Source organism: Meriones unguiculatus, chromosome X, assembly GCF_030254825.1.
Source record: "Meriones unguiculatus strain TT.TT164.6M chromosome X, Bangor_MerUng_6.1, whole genome shotgun sequence".
In the NCBI taxonomy this organism is placed as follows: Eukaryota; Metazoa; Chordata; class Mammalia; order Rodentia; family Muridae; genus Meriones; species Meriones unguiculatus.
In genome coordinates, this window is record NC_083369.1 from 117,191,142 (window position 1) to 117,217,721 (window position 26,580).

Consider the following 26,580-nt stretch of genomic DNA (forward strand, 5'->3'; position numbering starts at 1 on the left):
AGCTCTCCTCTTCATGTTCCTCCATACTGTCCCTCTCAACATAGTCCTCCCCTTAACCATCTCAGTGTAATTTCAACCCTTTCTTCTCCTCTCTGTCCATCTGTCTGTTTGTCTCTCTCTGTCTCTCCCTCTGTGTGTGTGTGTTTATGGTGGTAGCTAATCTGCTCTTGACTGCTTCTTCCTTGAGCCGGCCAGTTTCCTATCAGCAGTGTGCATGTCACCTGAGGGAAAACTCATCTGTCTGATCCTCAAGAGGCTGTGCTTGCTGAGAAGAACTACAACACAGAGGAAGAACCAAGAAAGACCCACATGCCACCCATGTTCACTATTCATGCTAGCATGCAAATTTGATTCTTGACATTACCAGGGCACCATGAGCCATAGTGAAACAGAGCACTCTGAACTGGGGGCTCCTGTGACACAAATCATCTTGGGAACTCCCATTACAACAGGTCCCCTCTGTGAGTGTGGCCATACCGAGCATAGAGACCCCAGATCTTATCCTAGGAATTCCTAACCTTACAGAAGTAGGGGGTGGAGAGCAATGACATTCTCCTCAATTCCTCAGTCCTTTCCTTCTGAACCCCTGTATCCATAAACTACTGGTGGTACACGCTAGCCCCCTATTCACAATGCAAATGTGCAGTGTCTCTCCTGTTGCATTCCCTTCCAAGCATTACTGACTTCAAATCTGATCTCACAATGCATAAAGTGGCTATCTACATAAAGGAGGCTAGGTGTGTCTCAGGCCACATCTGCTGGATGATGCAGCACTAAATGCGTATGTTGGAAGTATGGAGTTCATTTTAGTGATCACCAACAGGAACCCTTCCTCTGATGAGGCTGTATCATCTAACATGGTTAGCTGGCTCCCTCTGATGCAGCTCCCTTGGAGTCCTAGACGTTGGGACACAGGTGTCTCCTGAGAACACAGAGGAAACTATAACCCCCTCAGGTACCTTAGGCTGTCTTCTTCTGGATCTTCCTTGAACTGGCCCTCCAGCAAGGATGAATGAGCACCATCAGGCCCAACCACATCACCACCATCCAGATACCATGCCTCACAGGGTACCCTTAGAAACCTCAGATATGTGAGTTATACTTACAAAATGCACCCTTTTTACGCTGCACAGGTCTGCACAATGTTCAGCTTCCCTCGGGCAGTACGTTCTCAGACTCACATACTTCACTTAGAAATCATATCTGGGAATACAAAGTGTGTGTTCAAGCCCACAAACCATGCTATTCAGGCATCATCTGTAACCCAGACATAGAGAGATGTGCATGCACTCATATCAGTCCACACTCCGCCACCCACACCCCCTTTGTGTATTCTGTCTTTGTATGCCTGTTGCTCCAGGGCATATGAAAGTCCTTGCCCTTCCTACAGACTGCTTAAATGTTATTGGTATTGCCACCTGCCTCCACTGTTTCAGGCATCACCTGCCTCCAGACCACTACTTTCAACCAAGGCTTTGCTGAAATTTCTGTGATAGTTACCTTTCTGGCAAAAACAGTGCTCTCTTTTCCAGAGGCACAAAGAGAAGAAGTAGAATACTGAAATCCCTGTCTCAGTACATGCTTCAGCCCTGGGACCAAAGGCCTTTTATCAAGAACTTGGGCACAATTGCTGTGTGTGAAGTCTATTCACATTTTCTGCAGATGGGAACAATAGCTTCCTTTCCTGTGTGCAAGACAGACACATGGGTTAAAGGAAGTCTGATGAGAAGGTGCAAGAAGGGTATAGTGTATATTGGTCACACAGAGGAGCAGAGACACACAGAGGGATCCTGATGTGTTGGTGGGTTATGGGGAATCCATGGCTGCACACTCTCTAATTCCCAGCTGGTTCTTAACCCAACTCAGAGCACTGTAAAGTCTCAGACACAGACACATACTAATGCCTGTTGGGGGAACAATGTCTGGCCTCTCCTCTCTCCTCGGGTATTCATGACACCAGGTGTTTTACTTCAGTATACCCAACTGCCATTAGTGGCCAGTATTAGAGGCAGGTATCTTTTTGTAGGCCCGTGGCAGATATCCAGGCCCGGAGAGTATCACCACTTCCTATAAACAATCTTCCAAAAATAGCCTGCAGGTCAGCACCCACCTCCCACTCATAAGCCTCCACCCCAGCCACAAAGGGAGGCCCAGATACACCTCTGCCTTAAATGCCTTCCAGCTTCTCTCTAAGACAACAAACGCCACAACTATCTAGGCATTAAGGTGCTGCCACACAGATGCAGTCATTCTGTCAAGCACACAAGTGACAATCATCGCCAAAGAGAGAAAAGGTATCCATTCACATGTGTTGGGGAACTATGCTTTCATGGCCTGAAATGATAAAGCTGGCACCAAAGGGTTGTCACCTGAGGACAAAGAGACAAGGCAGGGTCCTTTGGGCTTCACTTCAAACAGTAGTAGTGACAACAACTCCTGTCCCATGAACAAGCACACAGGCTCCCAGGGCACACTCAGAGGGTCAGCTCACAGAGTCACTCAGGTTGGCTGAAGGCACCTACCTACATGCTTCCTGTGGTTGTCTACTGATCTCACCTCTTCAGTCTGTGAGTATCCTTCAGAAATACATCTGTAACCAGGAAAGAATGGCTTGTCCTCGTTGTCATGGCAACCACAGTGTCATAGAAAAAGTTTTCTGCAAGTAGCCAATTCTTTGTGGAAACCAGGAAGTACTGTTCACTTACACCTCTGTCACCTAGTTCCCCCCAGCCAGACCCCTGTAGCTTCAGGCATGAAAGAAAGTAACCATGCACACACTACAGAAGATGTCTCTATCACTCCAGGGTACAGGGTCTTTAAGCACAGAGGCTCTGGGAGAAGGCAAGACAAGAGATGGCAGGTACCAATAGTATTTCAATTGTCCACACAAAAGAGGAACCAGAAATAGTTGGTTGAGTATGTGTCTGTACAAAATGAATTCAAGAGCTGAAATACTTATCTGGTGCTCTTATGGAAAAACTATCTGTGATTTTACTTGCCTGCACTGATACACATAGCTTCAGCCTTTTGGTGGTTGGCGAGAGTGGGTCTAACTGCATAATAATCTTTTCTATTTTGCTTGTATCCTAAGGTGTCATCCTGTGCTCTCTGAAAGCCTACAGTTGTAAAGGGCAATGGAAAACTCTCTCCACCTGTGGGTCTCACATTGCAGTTGTGATTTTGTTCTTTGTCCCATGCTTATTTGTATATGCACACCCACCATCTGCTTTCTCCTCTGATAAAATGGTGGCGATATTTTACAACATTATAGCTCCCTTGTTCAATTTATTATTTGCACTTTTAGGAATAAGGATATGACAAATGCCATGAAGAAAGCCTGGAAGAGATTCTTGGTGGTTTCTGAATGGAAAGTGAGAGATAAAAAGATATCAGTAAAAAGCCCAAAATCATTTTGATAAAAAAGATTCTGCATTCTCCTTTTATTGAATAAGTCATCTCTGTCACTAGCAGTACATCAGAAAGGGTCAGAAATGAAGTGTTCATGTTATTTTGCGTACCAGTTCTTATCTGGCAACTCACAATTTTCAAATGTTTACTAGGGAGATTTGAAATTTGTGCTTGCTTAAATTGTAGTAATTTAAGAGAAAAATGGAAAGATATTTTATGTATCTAGTTATTTACTAATTATTCCACCCTGTACATGAGGTCATAGCAGTTTACAATTTAAATGACTCTTGGAAACAACCGGGATTCAGGACACACAGACAGCAGAAGATTCTCAGAAACTCTGTTGTTGATATTTCTGTGTCATGTGAGGTCAGCCTATAGTCTGAGCTTATCACAGCAGGTGTATGTTATAAGCACTATGTTGAATTTATTCAGAGATATAATTTGGTTAAATTAACTGTTTATGTTCCTCTAGTGACAGATGAAATGCTTCACATACTGGTTTGATATGGGAATGGACTGGGGAAGACTCCATAACCAAATCAGCAGTGATTATTTCTTATTCAAGCTTCAAGAAAGAGAACACTTTAGCAAATCTTATACTAGCAACATAAGGGAAAGGAGTGACTTTATTTTCCACATTACCATAGCAACAAGATAACCAGACCTTCAACCAACAAAAAGTCAGTTTTAATAGTAGGGGCCATTCCAGTTTTCTTGGTGACTTTAGTTTACTTTGACTATGGAAATGAAAATAATTTTAATGGAATAATCGTACGTGAAATGACTTTTCAATTGAGCCACATTTTACATATCAGCCCTTTAGTTGAGTTTAATTAGTTTCAGCTAGTCATATGGTTTCTGAATAAATGTATTTTCTGGAAAAAGACCTGTATTTCTCTTGTTGTATGAGCAGTTATAAAATGTGAATTAATCATGTAATTTCAGGTACAATACTGAAAAATACATTCCATTCTTTTCTTAATCTTTCATGCCAGTACAAAGTAAAAGAGTACATTTTGTGGGAGAAGATTTCCCCAATATTTGGAAGGGAGTATTCATGGGGTGTTGTGATTAGGTTTCAAACAATCAACTGAAACATGAGTGTGCATTACAAATGCCCCCATGTGTAACAAAAGCACAAGGATCCTAATAGAGCTCACCACTGGATTAACATGCATTATCATCTTTCTTCCTCATAACAGGTTTGGATTATTGATGTCTTTTCCTTATACACAATGATTTTTGCCCTTGATAAGTTCATTTATTTATGAGAAATAATGAAAAAAGGCTTATTTGGGTTCAATTGTTTTATGATTCTTTAGTTTTCACATTTTGAAATACAAATAAAACAAAACAACAAAACTTCATTCAGGCCAGACCATAGTGATAGATAAAGATTTACATCTAAATGCACATGGATTTAAAAATCAAGCACTGGCTTTAATAAATCTATCCTCTTACCCCTCTGTATAGACTCTGCCAATGATCAATGTTTTTGGTATTAGACATTATGGCCGGTGTTCGATAGAATCTCACAGACCATGTTTATTATTTTTTAAGTATGTCTCTAATATCCCTAATTGCTCCAGGATATTTATCAATGAAGAGTTTTGGATTTTGTCAGAGGCCTTTTTTGTATCTAATGAGATGATCATGTGGTGTACTTCTTTTATATGTTTATGTAGTAGAAGCAGAAAATGAGCCAAGACTTATCTTTGCACTTTTTCTTTTCTGTAGCCTACCTTGAAAACATTTTTTACAGAATATTGTTACAGAACTATTATTGAAAAATAATATTTCCCTTTTAATGGCTCTCATTCTTTACCAAGACTAAATCAATTAGTATTACAATATAAATTTTATATCTCTGAAGGAATTGTATGTGTGCACACACATATATATGGATAACTACATATGCTAATAAACTTTGCATTACACTAACAAAATGTCCAAAATAAACAATGTAAGAAAGCTTACACTGCTTCATAGTTTTACATGTTTATTTCCATAAAGGGGGCAAATACAATTACTTTCAACCTAAAAACACCTTCTAATTTTGCTGTATCTTTAAGATGATTGGAAATGTCTAGTAAATTTGCTTTTCCATTTTTTTCTTTTCTGGGGGGGGGATGGGTTTTGAGACAGGGTTTCTCTGTGTAGAGTTGGCTCTCCTAGACTTACTATGTAGACTAGGCTGGCCTTGAACTCACAGAGATCCTCCTGCCTCTGCTTCCTGAATGCTGGAATTACAGGTGTGTGTACCACCGCCCGACTGTGAATTTGGTTTTTCAGTGAAGAAATATTTATCAAGTGCCTTCTCTGTGAGTTCTATTCAGAGGCTACAAGAGTAAGTTAGGTCGTATCCTTCCCTCCATGGGAATCCCTCCCTTACATTTCATTAAGTTTGGAAGAGAACCATTACACAATCGTGTGACCCATTTAGATTGAGTCAAATTCTGTGCATGTGTGGGAAGCAGAAGGGTGCATTGAGCTTGTTACTGGAGCAGTAGTGGAGAACAAAGAGGCCAGTAAGAAGGAAAGGGAGGACAAGGGAAGTAAGGTATAGAACAATGAACTACAATGATACATATGTGTGAAAGTATCATTTTGAAACACCTCTCTGAATACAAAGTAAAAATTAATAATGACAAGAACTAAAGAATCAAGCATCTGAACAAAGACTTGAAGAAACAGGGAGTTAAGCCTGTGGAGCCCTTGAAGAATATTCTGGGCCTCAGGAGTAGCCAGATTGAGGAGACTGGGAAGGAAGGAACTGTGAGAACAGAACAAGTGAAAACAGGAACAAAACCTTGGGCCACCATGAGCAATCTAAATTTTATTTATTTATTTGGTATTAGGAAAAACCTAGGTCTTTGCACACATTAGGCAAGTGTTCTACCACTGAGTGATACTGTGAACTCTTCACATTTTTTAAAAGAAAATCATGAGTCAGGATTGACAATTTGTTGCTAGCCTTTTCAGTAGCTGGGCTTAGAACAGTGGTCCAGGTTCATATAGAAAGTCAGTTTTGGTGAATAGCAGCTTTTACTTCATAAAGGAGAATATAACATTCCCCTTTATTAAGAGGAAAAACAAAATTGCATTTAAGGAGAGAGAGGAGAACACAGAGAAGAGAGAGATTGCCACTTTATTGTAAGTTGAAATTCAGAATCCTGAGCTAAGGTAGTGTTTTTTACAGGATTTATGTAATGAATAATTACTGATGATATCCTCAACAATACGATGATGCCCCTGAGAATTAAAATATATCATTTTAACTTTTATTGTAAGTCCTTGTATTCAGTACAGCCTTTCTCTTTCTTAAAATAGGCTAGGCGCATATTAATTTTAGATTTTGAGACAACTCAAAGTGTTGATGTTCAAAATGTTGATAAATTTCAATGTTGGATCCTGTTTCTCCAAACATTTTTTAGTCTGTGTGTTTTTATTGGAGAGTTGAGTCCCTTGATGTTGATAGTTAATAGTGATCAATGAATATTAGTTCCTTTTATTGTGGAGTTAGTGATGTTACTGTGTTTCTATGCTTGCTTTCTTTTATTTATTTTTCTGTTGTGAAATTATCTATGTCCTGTGGTTTCTTATGTGTAGCTGTTTTCATTGGATTGGAGTTTACCTTATAGTACCTTCTGTAGGGCTGGGTTCCTGTGTAGATATTGTTTAAGTTTTGTTTTGTCATGGAATGTTTTGTTTTCTCCATCTATGTTGATTGAATGCTTTCTGTGTATAGTAGTCTGCATTGGCATCTTTGGTCTTTTAGATTCTGCATGACATCTGTCCAGGCCCTTCTGGCTCTCATAGTTACAGTGGAGAAGTCTGGTGTGATTCTTATAGGTCTACCTTTGTATGTTACTTGGCCTTTTCCCCTTACTGCTTTTAATATTTTTTTCTTTGTTCTGTAGATTTAGTGCTTTGACTATGATGTGACTTGAGGAGTTTCTTTTCTGATCTAGTCTATTTGTTGTTCTGAAGGCCTCTTGTATGTTTATAGACATCTCTTTCTTTAAGTTGGGAAATTTTTCTTCTATGATATTCTTGAAAATACTTTGTGTACCTTGGACCTTGGAATCTTCTTTTTCATCTGTTTCTATTATTCTTAGATATTGTCTTTTCATGCTATCCTTGATTTCCTGGATGTTTTGTGTTTGGAACTTTTCTCATTTTACTTTTTCTTTGAGAAATGTATTAGTTTTGGCTAGTGTATCTTCAGCGCCTGAGATTATCTATTCCATCTCTTGTATCCTGTTGGTGATGCTGACCTTTGTGGTTCCTGATCATTTTTCTAAGTTCTCCAACTCTAGGGTTTTCTCTTTTGTGTTTTCTTTATTGATTCTAATTGTGTTTTCATGTCTTGCATCATTTCCTTCATACGTTTGAATATGGATTCCTGTCTTTCCATGATGACCTCTGATTTTTTGTTCGTTTGCTGTCTATATGCCATTAATTGTGCCTCTAATTGTACCTCTATTAATTTGGCTGCAGTTGCCAGTATTTCTTTGAGAGCTTTGTTCATTTCCTCTCTATATACCTCTACTCGTGCCTCTATTTGTTTGGCTGTATTTGCCTCTGTTCCCTTAAGAGCTTTGTTCATTTTCTCTTTTTGTGCCTCTAATATATTGATGAGCCTTGAAGTGAGATAATTTTCCTGTTTTTCCAATGAATTAGCATGTCCATTAACATTTGAGGTTCCTGGTGAAGCCATGATGTCCTGATTTTTGTTGGATGTGTTCTTATGCCAACCTCTAGCTATCTGTTTATCTGTAACCTTTGCTCAATTTATTCCTAGTTTGTATTTCAGACTGTGTAGGTCTTTCTTTTGTGTCTGGAGTATTCTTCAGGAAGATAAGAGAGCAGTTTTGAGAGCAGATATTGGTGTTTCCATTGTAGCTAAGGGAGGAAGGTCACAGGTGTGCAAGTGCGAAAGAGGTACAGGGAACCACTACTGTGCTCTCATTACATATGGTTCATCTAGAAATTTTAAATAAATTACCCCCTCGAATCTTCATAACATGACCAATAACTACGTTTATTTTTGTTTAACAGGTAATTTAGATACTTTAGTTTCTTAATTCCAGTCAACAGTTTAAATGTTGAGAGAGAAATGATTTTCAGTCTGTTGTTCCTGAATTCATTCCTGTAGTATGATCATATGTGAATTTCTGAATGCTTTTCCCTGGTAAATGAGAACCAAATTTTTCATTTATATCTTGATTTCCAAGAAAATCTCTGTATCTTTCAGCTTATGGCTGAAATTTAGCAAAACCTGGACTTTACACTTGTTTGCTTTCTGTGGGTAGGCATCCAAAAAACATGAGAAGCTGAGTAGTCTGCATAGATTACCTGGCTCTTCTTAAGGCTAGCTTCACATTGTAGATTGGTGTAAACTCTCAACTTTCCTCACCAACTATGGCTGTAATACTCATTCTAGAATGAAGGCCACATCAGTGGTTTTAAAATATGTATGTTGTTCAAGAGTTCAATATCATACAATGATGAGTCACAGAAGTCGGGATATTAGATCTACTTTTTTAATTTTGAAGATGATATCAGAAGGGATGCCCATACTTCAACACACTTTCTTTGAGATAATTTCAAAAGGCATGTTAATATACCAATTCTTAGTTTTCCTCTTTATAAAAAAGGAATGAAAGTGTAGTCCTGGACTACCGTGATTATTAAACGACATGAAAATCTTCAGACCAGTACTAGGCCAGGGTAAGTAGGCAAAGAACACTGTGGAAAATGAATTCTGCCAGTTAAAGCCAGCTTTGCTAACAACAACAACAACAAAAAAAACAAACAAACCTGAAAATAGGGACAAAATTTACACAACACTCTTCTGTGAGTTTTTTTTAATCATCTTAACAGAATCTGCAGTATAAAGAATCTTTTGAATTGTAGTCAGTCCCAAAGGTACATGCAATTGGCTAGGGGCGAAATAGCTTTTAAGCGCTAACTTACAATTCCTGGCTTATGTGAAATACTGTAGTAGTATTTGAGAGAACTACTAAGAATTGGTATATCTCTAAAACAGTTACACGGAAAATAAAGGTGCTAAAAATCACTTAAAGAGTATATGGCCTGCCTTCTTTCTTTTCTTTTCTTTTCTTTTCTTTTCTTTTCTTTTCTTTTCTATTCTCTTCTCTTCCCTTCTCTTCTCTTCTCTTCTCTTCTCTTCTCTTCTCTTCTCTTCTTTTCTTTTTGTGAAGGGTAATAATATGGGCCTCTTGGCATTCTTCTACATATCGACATCCAGTTAGACCAGCACCATTTGATGAGGATATGGTCTTTTTTCCATTGTATGGTTGTGGCTTTTTTTTTTTTTTTTGTCAAAATTAAGTTCCCATGGGTGTGTAGGTTTATTTATGGGTCTTTGATTTGATTCCATAAAATCTGTCAGTCTGTTTCATTGCGAGAAACATGTCAATTTTATTACTGTTGCTTTATAGTACAACTTGAGATCAGGGATGGAGATACCTCTAGAAGATCTGTTATTGTACCGGAATGTTTTAGCTATTCTGAGATTTTGTTTTTCCATATGAAATTGAGAATTGTTCTTTCAAGGTCTGTAAAATATTATGTTGGTATTTTGTTGGGAATTGTGTTGATGCTATAGATTGCTTTTTGTAGGGTGGCCATTTTCACTGTTATTCATACAGATCCATTAGCATGTGGAACCTTTCCATCTTCAAATATCTCTTTCAGTTTCTTTCTTCAGATCCTTTTTTTTTTTTTTTGAGTAGATCTAATGATTTATTTATTTTTTTTATTTTTTATTTTTTTTTCAATGCAGTTTATTCAGGAACATTGAACAATCCTCGGACCCCGGGGAAAGCCATCCCACAGCTTAAATAGCCTCTGGGTAGCCAACCCAGACGTGCCACGGGGGCAATGCAGATAGGTCCACATACATGGAAGCAAGCCAGACCCTCAGCCTTAGCCAAATGTGGAATTGTTCATGACAGAGAGCACTCACCATCGGGAAGGTGGAAGGCGGAAACCAGCTCCATCTTTAAGGCATAGCATTCCGCAGCTCTCTACAGTTCCCCCTTTTTGTTTTAGAAGCATCAGGCAAGAGTAGAGGTCTGATCTCTGATATTAGAAATAAATTGGGACTTTGTACAGATGTTCATTTAGGTGTCATCCACCCAAAGAGCATCAGACCCGTCCGATACCTTTTTCTCAGAGGCGGGACCTGGGGCATCAACCCGCATGCAATCAGACATACTCTTCTCTGGGTCCAAAGCGGCTGACCCTGAGTGCAGTGCTTAGCCTCGCATCCTGAGCATATCATTTTAGCTTTTTATGGTATCCAACCATGCTTGGGGAGAGTGTCCTGCTTCAATGGCTGTAAAGGCCTGAATGATCATGGCTGCATCACACTGTTGTGAGGCTCTAATCTTGCATATATACCACAGGCAAACCAAGGAGACCAACACCAGAAGGCCTGCTAACACTCCCATGCCCGCCCATTCCTTCAGATGATTCATGGCTGCAGCAATCCATTGATAATCCTGTGGCTAGTCCTGCGTCCACTCTGGTAGAATTTACTGTGACAATGGCCACTCTCAGCTGCTCCATCGTAGTATCGAATTCTCCAGTCCAATTACCTAAAATATAGCTTGACAATTGTTTAGACAGATTTGCAGCACAGGAAAAATTCTCATGTTGTATGCTAGTAAGAGATTTTGTGGTGTATTAATAAGGAAGAGGAAAAACTAACTTGCCTCAGTTCTTTTGTTAGGCCCAGCAAGAGCCTAATTTCTGGGGAGACAGTTGAGGGGATCTGAGAAGACTCAACTGATGCAAATGCAAGAGGTTTATTCAAGCCATTGCATGATGGGGCTAGCTCTACAATCAGGCTAGAGTCAGCACCAAGTCAGGGGGCTAACTCTGCAATCAGGCTAGTGTCAGCACCAAGTTAGGAAAGCCTCAGGTTTTTAAAGGAAACACTGTAGGGATAGAGGGGGTTACAGGTTTCACAGCATGGTAGTATATATATGGTCTATTTGGGGAACCAGGTCAGGTCTGTCCCAGACATCTGGGGGATATCATATCTTTCCTGATACGTGCAGATTGAGCCACTGTTAATTGTGGGAAAAGGATTATTACATCCTGTGGTCAGACTAGGCCATTGTTAAACGTGGGAAAAGTAATTTGCTCATCCTGTGGCCTCTCCAAAAAGCAGGGGTACATGCCTTTGGTCAAAAAATCAGGGGTTATTTGGGAGGGGAGTTAGGACCATCTGGATCGGCTGCTAGATGATGTTATCTTCTTCTGCAATCGGGTGGAGGTCTTTCTTTGTTCATTTCCTTATCTCCATCGGTGCAAATGGCTAGGATCAGGAGGGTTGTTACAATATCCTGTTCTCTGGAAAAGTACTGATAGACTTTAGTTTATCATGGGCCTACAATTTAAAATTATAAGTTTCATGACAATTAAAAGAAATATAAGTTATAGGGTTAGTCTGATTCTTTCACTTTCTGAAGTCCTGAGATTCACTGGTCTAACTTTTCTCTTTTCCTCCCCACACCTCCTCTTGTATTCCCTGTTGCATGACCAAGAGGGCTTGGTCATAGTTGGCACCCTATATAGGAGCCTGAGAATGGAGAGTATTATAAACGACACCACTGGATACTAAAAGAGAGTTTGAAATAGAGAAGAGAAGCAGTGAGGATTTTTTTTGGTTTGTTTGTTTTTGTTTTTGTTTTTTTAACATGGAACAGGGGAATAGTATAAAAATATTTGTGCAAATGTTGATAAACAGTGGACACCACTGAGCTAACAGATTTCCTACACTCTCATTTTCTCCTGAGGGATGATATCTGAGAAAAGAGAACAGGAGGAATCCATGTCCTTCCTGATTAGACCTATAAGATAGTGAGTGCACCTCCAAGTGAGTGCATGCAGAGCCCTAGATCCAAGATCCCTCTACAGTAGCAGCCAGACATCACTTCCCTTTCATCCACACCCTCACGGTGGGCAACATAGGGATTCTTAGGAGAGCATTCTCAAAATTGAAGCACCTGTTCTGTTGGCCTACCAGTGGAGTCCAGGAAAACATTTCCTGGAGCACAGAAATATCTGAACACCAGGAGTATAGTAAAACAGGCCTGTAGAACACTGAGGTATTCAGGACAGCTGTGAATGTACATTGCACATGAATAATGCCAGCGCACACTCGTACAGTAAAGCTCTACATTATGAGGCATCTACATGCTCTAACACCCTGTCCTTCCAGTACACTTCCACACATACCCCCTTACTTACACGTATGTGCCTGAAAACTTCCGTCCTTGGCTACAGCTGAAACACCAGCTCACACTGTCAAAACAGTGGATCTCTCTGATCCTCCTGAAGAACAGCCCAGACACCAGAGACAGTTGGACCCTGTTTGAAGTGTAGCCTGAAGAAATAAACATCAAAATTAAGATAAGCAGATGGCTAAAGGTCCATATAAAAACACATCCAATAAAAATCAGGACACCATGGCTCCACCAACAACCCCAAATATCAAGATATATACTAATTCATTGGAATCACAGGAAAATTATCTTAAATTTATTCTTAATCATTTATTAGAGGCACATAAAGAGGAAATGAATAAAGGTCTCAAAGAAATACAAGCAAATACAGCCATACAAATAGAGATACATGTAAAGGCACAAGGGGTGGCATATTGAGAGGAAATGAACAATGACAACACCAAAATAGAGGCCATCATAGAAAGACAGGAATCCACATTCAAACACATGAAAGAAATGGTGCAAGACACTAAAACAGAATTAGAATCAATAAAGAAAATACAAACAAAGAAAACCCAGGAGCTGAGGAACTTAGAAACTAGGTCAGGAACCACAAAGGTAAACATTACCAACAGGCCACGAGACATGGAATAGATAATCTCAGGCACTGAAGATACAGTTGCTGAAATTAATACATCTTTCAAAGAAAAAGTAAAATTGAAAAAGACCCAAACACAAATTATCCAAGAAATCAAGGATGCGATGAAAGAACGAAATCTAAGAATATTATGAATAGATAAAAAGTAGATTCTGGGTTCCAAAGTGCAGGAAATATTTTCCAGAAAAAAATAGGAGAAAATTCTCCCAACTTAAAGACTGAAATGTCCATAAACATACGAGAGGCCAACAGAATACCAAAGAGACTAGACCAGAAAAGAAACTCCTCATGTCACATAATAGTCAAAACACTAAGTCTAAAGAACAAAGAAAAACTATTAAAAGCAGCAAGGGAAAGAAGCCAAGTAACATATAACTACCTATCAAAATCACACAAGATTTCTCAACAAAAAGTATGGTGGGCCACAAGGGCCTGGGCAGATGTCATGCAGACTCTCAGGGACCACAGATGCCAATCCCAACTATCATACTCAGCAAAGATTTCAATCAAAATTGATGGAGAAAACAAAATATTCCATGACAAAACTATATTTAAACAATATCTACACAGGTATTGGAGGGCTGAGGCACTACAGAAGATACTAGAAGGAAAACTCCAATGCAGCGAAAACAACTACACCTAAGAAAGCACAGGATATAGATAAATTCACAACAAAGAATTAAAACAAAACAAGAATTGAAACACTGTAACACGACCAAATCACAATAAAAGAAAATAACACTCATTGGTCACTAATTTCTATCAACATCAATTACTGAACTTTAGAATAAAAAGTCACAGACCAACAGAATGATTGTGGAAACAGGATCCAACATTCTGCTGCATCCAAGAAACACACCTCTGCAACAAAGACAAACACTACCTCAGAGTAAAGGGCTGGAAAAATGTCTTTCAAGCAAATGAACCCAGAAAACAGGCTGGGGTAGTTATCTTAATATCTAATAAAGTAGATTTTCAACCAAACTTTAATCGAAAAAGATGTGGAGGGGCACTACATTCTCATCAAAAGAAAAATCCACCAAGCAGACATCACAACTCTGAACATCTATGCCCCAAATACAAGAGCGCATACATTCATAAAGGAAACATTATTAAAACTCAAATCACACACGGATCCCAACTCCTTAATAGTGGGAGACTTCAACACTCCACTTTTACCAAGGGACAGATCATCTAGACAGAAGCCTAATAAAGAAAGGCACTTACATGGGTTCTAAATCAAATGGACCTAAGAGATGTCTACAGAACTTTCCACCCAAACTCAAAAGAGTATACATTCTTTTCAGAACCGCATGGAACCTTCTACAAAATAGACCATATAGTTGGTCACAAAGCAAGCCTAAACAGATACAAGAAGATTGAAATAATTCCCTGTATTCTATCTGACCACCATGAACTAAAGCTGTACCTCAACAAAAATAGGATTAGAAAAAAGCCTACAAGCAAATGGAAACTGAACAACTTGCTGCTCAATGACAGGTGGGTTAAGGAAGAAATAAAGAAAGGAAATAAAGACTTCCTAGATTTCAATGAAAACGAAGGTACAACATACCCTAATTTATGGGACACAATGAAAGCAGTGTTCAGAGGAAAATTCATAGCACTAAGTGTCTTCAAGAAGAAATTTGTGACGTCTCATACAAGCAACTTAATGGCCCAACTGAAAGTCCTAGAAAAAAAAAAAAAAAGCAAATGCACCTAAGTGGAGCAGACAGCTGGAAATAATGAAGCTCAGGGCAGAAATCAATCAATTAGAAACAAATAAAACTATTCAAAGAATCAATGAAAGCCAGAGCTGACTCTTTGAGAAAATCAACAAGATAGACAAACCTTTAGCCAAATTAACTAAAAGACAGACAGAAACTATCCAAATCAGCAAAATCAGAAATGAAAAGGGGGACATAACTACAGACACTGAAAAAAATCCAAGCAATCATTAGATCTTACTACAAAAGCCTATATGCCACAAATTTGAAAATTTAAAGGAAATGGAGAATTTTCTAGATAGAGTCCATCTACCAAAATTAAGTCAAGATCAGGGAGAAAGACTAAATAGTCCTATATCCCCGAAGGAAACAGAAGCAGTCATCAACACTCTCCCTTCCAAAAAAAGCCCTGGGCCAGATGGATTTAGTGCAGAATTCTACCAATATTCAAAGAAGTGTTAACTCCAATTCTCTCCAAACTATTCCACAAAATAGAAACAGAAGGAGCATTACCACACTCATTCTATGAAGCCACAGTCACACTGATACCTAAACCACACAAAGACCCAACAAAAATAGAGAACTTCAGACCTATCACTCTTATGAACATTGATGCAGAAATACTCAATAAATTAATTCCAAATGGAATCCAAGAACACATCAAAGATATCATCCACCATGACCAAGTAGTCTTCAACCCAGGCATGCAAGGGTGGTTCAACATACAGAAATCCATCAATGTAATCCACCACATTAACAAACTGAAGGAGAAAACCACATGATCATCTCCTTAGATGCCGAAAAAGCATTTGACAAAGTCCCACACCCATTCATGTTTAAAGTCGTAGAGATCAGAGATACAAGGCACATACCTAAACATAGTAAAGGCAATATAAACCAAGCCTATAGCCAACAACAAACTCAATGGAGAGAAACTTAAATCAATCCCACTGAAATCAGGGACAAGGCAAGGCTGCTCACTCTCTCCATATATCTTCAACATACTACTTGAAATAATAGCTAAAGCAATAAGGCAACTAAAGGAGATCAAGAGGATACAAATTAGAAAGGAAGAGGTCAAAGTGTCACTATTCGCAGATAATGATAGTCTGCATGAGTGACCCCCAAAATTCAAACAGAGAACTCCATCAGCTGATAAACACCTTCAGCAAAGTGGCAGGATACAAAGTCAACTCAAAAAAATAAGAAGCTCTCCTTTATACCAAAGACAAAATGGCCAAGAAAGAAATCAGGGAAACAACACCCTTCACAATAGCCACTAATAACACAAAATACTTTGGGGTGACTCTAACCAAGCAAGTGAAAGACCTGTTTGAAAAAAAAGAAAAAAATACTTTAAATCTTTGAAGAAAGAAATTGAAGAAGATATAAGATGGAAAGATCTCCCATGCTCATGGATTGGTAGGATTAACATAGTGAAAATGGCCCTCCTGCCAAAAGCAATCTACACATTCAACGCAATTTCCATCAAAATACCAACTCAGTTCTTTACAGACCATGAAAGAAAAATTCTCAGCTTCATATGGAGAAACAAAAAACCGAGAATCAATCCTGCACAACAACAGATAACCTTGAGGTATCTTCATCCCACATCTCAAGCTGTACTACAGAGCAATAGTAATAAAAACTGCATGGTATTTGCATAGAAACAGAAGAAGATCAGTGAAACTGAATAGAAGACCCAGAAATAAACCCACACACACCTATGAATACTTGATTTTTGACAAAGAAACCAAAACCATTCAATGGAAAAAAGACAGCATCTTCAACAAATTGTGCTCAGCCAACTGGATGTCTACATGCAAAAAAAAAAAAAAAGTAAAAAAGAAAGAAACAAAATAACTCCATATCTACACGCAAAAAAAAAATAAGTAAATAAAGAGAAAGAAAAAGAAAATAACTCCATATCTATCACCCTGCACAAAACTAAAGTCCAAGTGGATCAAAGACCTCAACATAAAACCTGATACATTAGATCGGTTAGAAGAAGAAGTAGGGAAGACCCCAGAACTCATTGGCATAGGAGACAACTTCCTGAAAAGAACAACCAAAGCACAGGCTCTAAGAGCAACAATCGATAAATGGGACATCATGAAACTGAAAAGCTTCTGTAAAGCAAAAGAACAAATTGACTGCCTACAGACTGTGAAAATATCTTCACCAACCCTATATCTGACAGAGGGCTGATATCCTGCATATATAAAAAACTAAAGATGTTAAAAAGCAATAAATCAAGTAATCCAATTAAAATATGGGGTATACATCTAAAGAGAGAATTTTCTCTAGAGGATTGTAGAGTGGGAGAGAAACAGTTAAAGACATGATAAACATGCTCAGCCATCAGAAAGATGCAAATCAAAACAACCCTGAGATTTCACCTGACACCCATCAGAAGGACTAAGATCAAAAACTCAAGTGACAACACATGCTGGAGAGGTTGTGGAGAAAGGGGAACTCTCCTCCATTGCTGGTGGGAATGTAAACTTGTACAACCACTTTGGAAGTAAATCTGGCACTTTCTCAAACAATTAGGAATAGTGCTTCCTTAAGATCCAGGTATACCACTCCTAGGCCTATATCGAAAATTTGCTTAAGTACACAATGAAGACATTTGCTCAACCATGTTTATAGCAGCTTTATTTATAATAACCAGAACCTGAAAACAACCCAGATGTCCCTCAGTTGAGGAATGGATACAGAAATTGTGGCACTTTTATACAATGGAACTACTCAGCAATTAAAAATGAGGAAATCATGAAATTTGCAGGCAAAGGGTGGGACCTAGAAAGGATCATCCTGAGTGAGGTATCCCAAAAATAGAAAGACACACATGGTATGTACTCACTTATACAGACCTATAAGATAGGATAAACATAGTGAAATCTATACATCTAAAGAAGATAAACAAGAAAGAGTACCCTGGTTAAGATGATCAATCCTCACTCAGAAAGACAATGTGATGGACCTTGGAGGTAGAAGAAAACAAGTAACAGGATAGGAGCCTTCCACAGAGGGCCTCTGAAAGACTCTACCTAGCAGTGTATCAAAGCAGATACTAAGATTCATATCCAAACTTTCAGCAGAGTGCAGGAAATCATAGGAAAAAGGGGGAGTTTGTATGACATGGAAAGGATAGGAGCTCCACAAGGACCAAATATATCTGAGCACAGGGGTCTTTTCTGAGACTGACACTCCACCAAAGACCATGTATGGATATAACCAACACCTCTGCTCAAATGAAACCTGTGGTAGCTCAGTAACCCACTGGATTTTTATAGTAAGGGGAACAGGGACTATTTCTGTCAGGAACTCAATGGCAGGCTCTTTGACCTCCCCAACCCCCAAGGTAGGAGCAGTCCTGCTAGGCCACAGAGGAGGACTTTGCAGCCAGTCTGGAAGATACCTGATAAAACAAGGTCAGATGAAAGGGGAGGAGGTCCTCCCCAATCAGTGGACTTGGAAAGGTGCAGGAAGGAGATGAGGGAAGAAGGGAGGATTTGGGAGGGAATGAGGGAGTGGGATACAGCTGGAAAAATGTTTTTCAAGCAAATAGACCCAGATAATAAGCTGTAGAATTTATCATAATATCTAAAAAAATAGCCTTTCAACCAAAATTAATTAAAAAACATGAGGAAGGGCATTTCATTCTCATGAAAGGAAACATCCATCAGGAGGTCATCATAGTCCTGAACATATATGACCCAAATACAAGAGCAACTGCATTTGTAAATGAAACATTATTAAAGTTTAAATCACAAATAGATCCCAACACCTTAATAGTGGGAGAGTTCAACTCTCCTCTCCTACCAAGGCAAGATGTTCTAGACAGAAGCTAAATAGCGAAATAATAACAGTTATAGAGGTCCTAAATCAAATGGAAATAATAGCTGTCTACTGAAATTTTCACCCAAGCACAAAAGAGTAGACCTTCTTTTCAGCACCTCATAGAACCTTCTCAAAAATTTGCCATATAGTTGGGCACAAAGCAAGCCTCAATGACACAAGAATATATAAATCTTGTATCCTATCAGACCACCATGGCCTAAAACTACACCTCAACAACAACAGAATATTTTAAAAGCCTACATACATATGGAAATTGAACACCTCTCTACTCACTGACAGCTTGGTCAGGGAAGAAATGAAAAAAGAAATTAGATATTTCCTAAATTTCAATGAAAATGCAGGTACAACTTATCCAAACTCATGGGACATAATGAAAGCAGTGCTATCAGGAAATTTCATAGCATTAAGTGCCTCCAGAAAGAAGTTTAAGAAATTTCTTACAAACAACCTAAAGCACATCTAAAAGCCGAAGAAGAAGAAGAAGAAGAAGAAGAAGAAGAAGGAGGAGGAGGAGGAGGAGGAGGAGGAGGAGGAGGAGGAGGAGGAGGAGGAGGAGGAGAAGAAGAAGACTCACCCAAGAGGAGGAATAGATAACTGGAAATAATCATACTCAGAGCTGAAATCAATGAAGTAGAAGTAAAGAGAACAATTCAAAGAATCAATGAGACCAAGAGCTGGTTGTTAGAGAAAATCAACAAGACAGACAAACCCTTAGCCAAACTAACTAAAAGGCAGAGAGAAATTATCCAAATTAGCAAAATAAGAAATGAAAAGGGGACATAATGATAGGCACTGAGGAAATACAAACAAATATTAGGTCTTACTACAGAAGCCTATATAAAACAAAATTTGAAAATTTAAGTCAAATGGACAATTTTCTTCATAGATTCCATTTAACAAAATTAAATCAAGATCAGACACATATATTACATAGTCCTATATCCCACAAATTAATAGATGCAGTCATCAAAAGTCTCCCTTTCAAAAAAAGCCCTGGGCCAGATGGATTCAGTGAAGAATTCTACCAGACCTTCAAAGAAATGCTAACTCCAATTCTCTTCAAACTATTCCACAAAATAGAAACAGAAGAAACTTTACCAAACTCTTTCTATGAAGCCACAGTCACCTTGATACCTAAACCACAAAAAGACCAATCAAAAAAGAGACCTTCAGACCTATCACTGTTATGTAAATTTCTGCCAAAATACTCAATGTAGTACTTGCAAACCACATCCAAAAACATATAAAAGTTCTCATCCACCATGACCAAGTAGGCTTCATCCCAGGCATGCAGGGGTGATTCACTATGTGGAAATATAACAATGTAATCCATCATATAAACAAATGAAGGCGAAATACCACAGCATCATCTCCTTAGATGTTGACAAATCATTTGACAAAATCCAACACCCGTTCATGATCAAAGACTTGGTGAAATCAGGGATACAAGGCACATATGTAAACATAGTAAAAACAATATACAGCAAGCCTATAGCAAACATCAAACTACATGTAGAGAAACTTAAATCAGTCTTGATGAAACCAGTGACAACGAAAGGCTGTCCACTCTCTCTGCATCTCTTCAACATAACAATTGAATTAAGACAACTATTGGAGAGCAAGGGAATATACAGATTCAATGCAATTCCCATCAAAATACCAACTCAATTCTTTACAGACCTTATAAAAAAGAATCTCAGCTTCTTATGGAGAAACAAAAACACAGAATCTCACAAAACAATCCTGTAAAACAGATCATCTGTATGTATGCTGAAAAACAGCAAACCAAGTAATCCAATTAAAAAATGGGGAACAGATCTAAACAGAGAATTCTTGACAGAGGAATATCGAATGGCAGAGAAACACTTAAAGAAATGCTCAACATCATTAGCCATTAGGGAAATGCAAATCAAAACGACCCTGAGACCTTACACCCATCAGAATGGCCAAGATGAAAACTCAAGTGACAACACATGCTGGAGAGGTTGTGGAGAAAGGGGAACCCTCCTCCACTGCTGGTGGGAATGTAAACTGGTACAACCACTCTGGAAATCTATCTGGCACTTTCTAAGACAATTAGGAATAATGCTTCCTCAAGACCCAGCTATACCACTGCTAGGTATATATCCAAAATTTGTTCAAGTATACAACAGGGATATTTGCTCTATCATGTGTATAGCAGCTTTATTTGTAATAGCCAGAACCTGGAAACAACCTAGATATCCATCAATGGAGGAATGGATGCAGAAATTGTGGTATTCTTACACAATGGAATACTACTCAGCAATCAAAAAGGAGGAAATCATGAAATTGGCAGGCAAATGGTGGGATCTAGAAAAGATCATTCTGAGTGAATTATCCCAGAAGGAGAAAGACAAACACGGTATATACTTGCTTATATAAACCTATAAGTTATGATAAACACAATGAAATCTATACACCTAAAAAAGATAATCAAAAGAGTGGACACAGGGTAAGATGATCAATCCTTATTTACAAAGACAGATGGGGTGTGCTTTGAACATATGACAGGAGTCTACCGCAGAAGGCATCTGAAAGACTCTACCTAGCAGTGTTTCAAAGCAGACACTAAGACACATAACCAAACTTTCGGCAGAGTACAGGGAATCATATGAAAGAAGGGGAGTTAGTATGATATGGAAAAGATAGGAGCTCCACAAGGACCAAATATATCTGGGCACAGAATCTTTTCAGAATGACATTCAACCAAGGACCATGTACAGATATAACCTAGATCCTCTGCTCAGATGCAGCCTGTGGTAGCTCAGTATCCAATTGGTTTCCCATAGTAAGGGGAAAAAAAGAATATTTCTAACAGGAACTCAATGGCTGGCTCTTTGACTTCCCCACCCCCTAAGGGAGGAGCAGGCCTATTAGGCCACAGAGGAGGATTTTACAGCCTGTCCTGAAGATACCTGATAAAACAGGGTCAGATGAATGGGGAGGAGGTCCCCAACCCTATCAGTGGACTTGGAAAGGGGCAGGGTGGAGATGAGGGAGTGAGGGTGGGATTGGGAGGGAATGAGGAATACAGAGTCAATAAAATGTAACTAATGAGAAAAAATAAAATTAAAAAAAGAAAATGTAAAAAAAAGAGAAAAGAATGGGTATAGGATTATAGAATAAAAGGTAGATTATTGAATCTAATTGTATCAAAAAAAAAGATGAAATGATTTCCCGTGCTCATGGGCTGACAGGATAAAGATGGTAAAAATGGTCATCTTAGAAAAAGCAATCTACAGATTAATTGCAATTCTCCTCAAAATACCAACACAATTATTTTCACAACTTGATGGAACAAGTCTCAACTTCAAAGGGAAAAAAAAAAAAAAAAAAAACAAAAAAACAGAATTGCGAAAATAATCCAGCACAACAACAGGTCATCTGAAGGTATCTCCATCCCTGATCTCAAGCTGCACTACAGAGCAATAGTAATAAAACCTGCATGGTACTGGCCTAAAAAAAATGGTGGATCAATGGCATAGAATAAATGACCCAGAAATAAAAACAAACACCTATGGATATTTGATTATTGACAAAACACCATAAACCTTACATTATCAACAAGACAGCATTTTCAACAAGTGGTGCTTGTCTAACTAGAAGTCAACATGTAGAAAAAAATGCAAGTACTTCCATTTTTATCATCTTGCACAAAACTAAATTCCAAGTGGATCAAAGACCTCAACATAAAACAAGACAAAAAATATATTAGAAATGGGAAGAGTGTAGAACTCATTGACACATGAGACAACTTTCTGATCAGAACACCAACAGCACAGGCTCTAAGATCAACAGTCAATAAGTGGCCTAGGCATATATCCAAAATATGCTCAAGTACACAACAAGGACATTTGTTCAACCATGTTGAAAGCATCTATATTTGTAATAGCAAGAACCAGAAAATGACCCAGACGTCCCTCAGTTGAGAAATGGATACAGAAATATCGTGGTACATTTACACAATGGACTACTACTCAGCAATTAAAAACAAGTAAATCTTTAAATTTGCAGGCAAATGTTGGGATAGAGAAAAGATTATCCCGAGTGAGGAATCCCAGAAGCAGAAAGACACACTTGGTATATATAAGTGAATATTAATTAGACAAACAATATACGAAAAACATACTATAATCTGTATACCTGAAGAAACTAAGGAAGAAGGAGGTTCTGGGTAAGGTGATTAATCCTCACTCAGAAAGACAAATAGTACAGACATTGGAAGGAGAAAACAGGAAACAGAACTGGAGCCAAACAAAGAAGGCCTCTGAAAGACTCTACCCAGCAGTGTATCAAAGCAGATACTGAGGTTCATAAACAACTTTGGGCAGAGTGCCAGAAAAATTATGAATAAAAGGAGACATAGAAAGACCTGGAAGAGACAGGAGCTCCACAATGACATCAACACAACCAAAAAATCAGGGCCCAGGGGTGTTTTTTGAGACTGATACTCCAACCAAGGGCCATTCATGGAGATAACTTAGAACCCCTGCACAGATGTAGTTCATGGCAGCTCAGTAGCCAAGTGGATTTTGCAATAGGGGAACAGAGACTGTCTGTGACATGAACTCAGTAGGTGGCTATTTTATCACCTCTCCCTGATTGGGAAACAGCTTTACCAGGCAAAGAGGAAGACAACGCAGCCAGTCATGATGAGACTTTATAGGCTAGGTTCAGATGGAAGGAGAGGAAGATCTCCCCTATCAGTGTACTTGGAAAGGGGCATGGGAGGAGATGAATGAGGGATGGTGGGATTGGAAGGGAATGAGGGAAGGAGCTACAGCTGGCATACAAGTGAAAAAAACTGTAATTAATATAAAAATAAAAATAAAAATAAAAAAAACAATCAATAATTGGGTCCTCATGAAAGTGAAAAGCTAGGGTAAAATAAAAGACACTGTCATCAGAACCAAGGGACAGACTGCAGTCTGGGAAAAGATCTTCACCAACTCTGTATCTGAGAGAGAGTTAATATCCAGAATATATAAAGAACTCAATAAGTTAAAAAGCAACAAATGAAGTAATCCAACTTAAAAATGGGGGACAGAGCTAAACAGAGAATTCTCAATAGAGGAATATCAAATTGCAGAGAAACATTTAAAGAAATGCTCAACATCCTTAGTCATCAGGGAACTGCATATCAAAATGACCCTGAGATTCACCTTACACCCATCAGAATGGCTAAGAGAAACAACTCAAGTGACAAGACATACAGGAGATGATGTGGAGAAAGGGGAACCTTCCTTTGTTGCTTGCTGAGAATGTAAACATATACAACCTCTTTGGAAAGAAATCCGGTGTGTTCTCAGTTGGGGATTGTTCTAACTCAAAATGCAGCTACTAGGCACATATCCAAAATATGCTCAAGTACACCACAAGGACATGCTCAAACATGTTCCCATCAGCATTATCTGTAATAGCCCAAATCTGGAAAAAAAAAACCCAGATGTCCCTCAGTTAAGGAAAGGATACGATAATTGTGTTACATTCACACAATGGAATACTATTCAGCAATTGGAATCAAAGAAATCATGGAATGTGCAGGCTAATGGTGGGACCTAGAAAAGATCATCCTGTGTGAGGTATCCCAGAAGAAGAAAGCCACACATTGTATATACTCACTTAGAAGTGGATATTATACATATAATATAGGATAAGCATATTAAAATCTTTATACCTGAAGAAGCTAAACAAGAAGGAGTACACTGGGTAATATGATCTATTGTCACTCAGAAAGGTGAACAGGATGGATGTCAGAAGAAGGAGAAAGCAGGGAACAGGACAGGAGCTTACCACAGAGGGCCACTAAAAGACCCTGTCCAGCAGGGTATCAAAGCAGATGCTGAAACACATAGCCAAATTTTCAACAGAGTGCATCGAATCTTATGAAAGAAGGGGGAGATAGAGAGACCTGGACAGGCCAGGTGGTACACAAGTAGAGCAGCAGAAGCAAAACTTCTGTGCACATGGGGTCTTCTTTGAGACTGATATTCCAAACAAGGACCATGCATGGTGATAACCTAGAACCGCCCCAGAGAAATATCCTATGGCAGCTCAGTCTCCAAGTGGGTTACCTAGTAAGGGGAAGAGGGACTGTCTCAGACATGAACTCAGTGGCTGGATCTTTGATAATCTCTCCCTGAGCAGGAAACAGTCTTACCAGGCCACAGAGGAAGACAATGCAACCAGTCCTGATGAGACCTGATAGACTAGGATTAGAAGGAAGGAGGGGAAGACCACCCCTATCAGTGGACTTGGGGAAGGGCATGCAAAGAAATGAGGGAGGGATGGTGGGATTGGGATGGAATGAGGGAATGGGATACAGGTGGCATACAAAATGAATAAATGCAATTAATAAAAAATGATTTTAAATATAAGGAATGTTGACTAGTGTGGTAAAGTCTCTTTCCATACAATCGCAGAAGTCACAAAAGGATGCTGGATGATGCTCCAAGATCCCAGAGAGATTCTATGAGACTCTCAGCAAGTTCTGAGAGGGCCTGGTGCTCCAAACTCCCAGTGAGAGTCTGATGTCTTTCATTTAGTTTTTGAACCTGCATAGAGCCTCTTTGCCTCTCATGCACAGATATAAAAGTCAAGAGATGCTGGTCTGATGTTTTGTTTGTCTCCTGGGAGTATTTACTTGTACATGTCATTTGAGTTATGTTTGTCATTGGCTCATTTTGGACTCTTCTGGATTAATATGTAGTAATCATGAATCAAACATTATCTATTGGCCATCTGTTTACCCCTTAACTTGGTTTAGCTTGTTTCAAAAATTTTCAGAAAAAAAAAAAAAAAAAAAAAAAACAAAAAACAAAACAGCTTCTCTAGTAAAAAAAATGAATGAATAAAAATAAAAAAGCAGCTCATTTGACAAAGACTGATAATACTGGCTCTGTCCTTGAAGGTCTGCATTTTTGCAACTGAGTCTCCTGCCTGGGTTAACCTGGCAGCCAGCCAGTTATGGCATGTTCAGCCTGCTCTTGAAAGGGCACCAGTGGCTTCTCCGTTTCTCCATAAGAAATCTAATGTTTAATTCCGCTACAAAGCCTCTGTGCTCATAAGAAATTGGATTCAACAGGTAGCAAGATGCTCCTCCTTTGAAATAACAGCTTAAAAGTACAAAGAGTATTGTTTGTATAAGTTTGCAATGTTATATAAATCTTGGTTATAGGTTAATGATTATTGGGTATGTTTAAAATCTGTAACGTAAAGTTAACTTAAAACTTAGGATTGGAGCCATTCTAAATAACAAATGGCATGAGCTCAATAAAAAAAGTCTCCAAAGGTAACATAAATTTGTATAAGATTTTACATAATTTCTGTCCTGTCTTAAAAACAAGGATCATAAAAAAAAAAAAAACGTTTAAAACTTTGTTTGTATGAGATATTAGAGCTACACCTCCATGTGTCTGTATACCAGAACTTTTCTTGTTGGCAGTCAAACTTTGTAACATCAAAATAATACATTTGGTATTGATTTTAAAGACACTGATTTGTCTGAATTTTTAACCCTGATAAAATTTGGATTTGACTTCTAAAAACTATGGTTATGCTCTATGACTTCACTCTGGGCATTTTAATATTGCAAAAGCAGATTTTGAAGAATGTTTGAATGTTTAAGGCTATA

The 26,580-nt window shown here is 38.6% G+C and overlaps 1 pseudogene; it reads left to right on the top strand.

Moving 5' to 3' along the window:
• Positions 1-26,580, top strand: part of LOC132649927 (COP9 signalosome complex subunit 5-like) — a 45,066-nt pseudogene that overhangs the window by 898 nt on the left and 17,588 nt on the right.